This window comes from Elephas maximus, chromosome 15 (assembly GCF_024166365.1).
Source record: "Elephas maximus indicus isolate mEleMax1 chromosome 15, mEleMax1 primary haplotype, whole genome shotgun sequence".
NCBI lineage: Eukaryota > Metazoa > Chordata > Mammalia > Proboscidea > Elephantidae > Elephas > Elephas maximus.
In genome coordinates, this window is record NC_064833.1 from 76,954,919 (window position 1) to 76,957,981 (window position 3,063).

Genomic DNA, 3,063 nt, shown 5'->3' on the forward strand with positions numbered 1-3,063 from the left:
GTATAACACAGAAAAGAACGTGCCTGAAGAGAAGTACAGGTTAGTCACAGGGGACTTCATAAGAGAGATTGCTTCCAGCTAAGTAGTTCAGGAAAGGCTTCACTGAGGATGTAACATTTAAACTGGGGGATTTAGGCTTGGGGTTCTTGGGTGGGAAGAAATTGGTGTTCACTTTAGAGGGAACAGCATGAGCAAAGACTTGGAGACTTAAGAGCAAGGCATTGTGGAAGTAGATTTTTTTTAGGAAGTTTAATATGCCAAAAAAGGGCTTTTAGGATCCAAGTAGCTCCAGAAGACTCTGGTATTAGATTAGTTTTCAAAAGCCAGAGCCTTCTCTTCTCCCGTTGCCATCTCTTTTTTATTATTATTATTATTTTTAATTGTGCTTTAGGTGAAACTTTATGGAGCAAATTAGTTTCTCATTAAACAATGAATACACACATTATTTGCGACATTGGTTACCAACCCGCAACATGTCAACATTCTCCCCTTCTCGTCCTTGGGTTCCCAATTTCCATTCATCCACCTTTCCTGTCCTCTCCCGCTTTCTCGTCTTTGTCTCTGGGCCGGTGTGCCCCTTTAGTTTCGTATACACGGTTGAGCTATGTGTGTTATTGTTTGTTTTATGAGCCTGTCTAATCTTTGGCTGAAGGGTGAAACTCAGGAGTGACTTCAGTACTGAGTAAAAAGGTGTTCAGGGCCATACTTTCGGAGTTTTCTCCAGTCTCCGTCAAACCAGTAAGTCTGGTCTTGTTTTTGTGAGTTAGAATTTTCTTCTACATTTTTCTACAGCTCTGTCTGGGATCCTCTATTGTGATCCCTGTCAGAGCAGTTGGTGGTGGTAGCCCGGCACCATCTAGTTGTACTGGACTCAGTCTGGTGGCGGCTGTGGTTGTTGTGGTCCATTAGTCCTTTGGACTAATTTTTCCCTTGTGTCTTTGGTTTTCTTCATTCTCCCTTGCTCCAGATGGGGTGGGACTAGTAAACCTATCTTAGATGGCCACTCACAAGCTTTTAAGACCTCAGACACTACTCATCAAAGTAGGATGTAGAACACTTTCTTTATAAACTGTGTTCTTCCAATTGAGCTAGATGTGCCCCTAGAACATGGTCCCCAGTCCTCAGTCCAGTAACTCAGTCCCTCAAGGTGTTTGGATGTGTCTATGAAGTTGGAAACCCTGGTGGCGTAGTGGCTAAGTGCTACAGCTGTTAGCCAAGAGGTTGGCAGTTGGAATCCACCAGGCATTCCTTGGAAACTCTATGGGGCAGTTCTACTCTGTCCTATAGGGTGGCTATGAGTCGGAATCAACTCGACGGCAGTGGATTTTTTTTTTTTTTTAATGAAGCTCGAATGACTTTGCTTTGTCAAGTTGTGCTGACTTCCCCAGTGTTGTTTACTGTCTTACCCTTCACCAAAGGTGCCATTTATCTATTGTCTAGTCAGTGTTTTTCTCTCCCACCTTTCCCTTTCCTTGTAACTACCAAAGATTGTTTCTTTCTGTATGTAGACCTTTTTGTGAGTTTTTATAATAGTGATCTCATACAGTATTTGTCCTTTTGTGATTGACTTATTTCACTTAGCATAATGCCTTCTAGATTCATCCACAGTGTGAGATGTTTTGCAGATTCATCATTGTTTTTTATCCTTTTGTAGCATTCCATTATGTATATGTACCATAGTTTGTTTATCCATTCATCTGTTGATGGGCATCTAGGTTGTTTCCATCTTTTTGCTATAGTAAATAATGCTGCAACGAACATGGATGTGCATATATCTATTCATGTGATGGTTCTTATTTCTCTAGGATATATTCCTAGGAGTGGGATTGCTGGATCATATGGTATTTCTATTTCTAGCTTTTTAAGGAAGTGCCATATTGTTCTCCAGAATGGTTGTAACATTTTTCATTCCTACCAGTAGTGCATAAGAATACCAATCTCCCCATAGCCTCTCCATCATTTGCTATTTTCCATTTTTTTGATTCGTGCCAGTAATGTCAGGGTGAGATGGTATCTCATTATGGTTTTGATTTGCATTTCTCTAATGGCTCGTGATAGGGAACCTTTTCTCGTATGTCTGTTAGCTGCCTGAAGGTGAGGTGCCTGTTCATATCCTTTGCCCATTTTTTAATTGGATTTATTTGTCTCTCCGTTGTAGAGGTGTTGGATTTTCCTGTAGATTTTAGAGATTATAATTTTGTTGGATATGTCAAATCCCAAACTTTTTCCCAGTCTGTAGGTCCTCTTTTTACTCTTTTGGTGAAGTCTTTTGATGATCATAAGTGTTTAATTTTTCAGGAGACCCCACTTATCTAGCTTGTCTTCTGGTGTTCATGTATTGCTAGTTATGGTTTGTATCCTATTTATGCCATGTATTAGGGTTTCCAGCATTGATCTTACTTTGTCTTCTATGATCTTTATAGTTTTGAGTTTTGGGTTTAGGCCTTTGATCCATGTAGAATTAGTTTTTGTGTATGGTGTGAGGTATGGGTCCTGTTTCATTTTTTAACAGATGTTCGGTTTTGCGAGCATCATTTGTTAAAAAGACTGTCTTCTCCCCATTTGATGGACTTTGGGCCTTTGTCAAAGATTAGGTAACCCTAGGAGGATAGATTTACATCTGGGTTCTTAGTTCTGTTCCATTGGTCAATGTGTCTGTCGTTGTACCACTACCAGGCTATTCTGACTAACAAGCTGTATACTAGGTTCTAAGGGCAGGTAGTATGAGGCCTCCTACTTCCTTCTTCTTCTTCAGTAGTGCTTTACATATCTGGGACCTCTTTCATTTCCATATAAAGTTAATGATTAGTTTTTCCATCTCATTGAAGAATGCTGTTGGTATTTGGATCAGGATTGCATTCTATTTGTAGATTGCTTTGGGTAGAACTGACATTTTCACAATGTTGAGTTGACCTATCCATGAACGTAGTATGCTCTTCCATTTATGTAGGTCTCTTTTGGTTTCTTGCAGTATGTTTTGTGGTTTTCTTTTTATAGGTCTTTTACATCCCCAGTTAGATTTTTTCCTAAATTCATTTTTTGTTTGTTTTGTTTTTTAGGGGC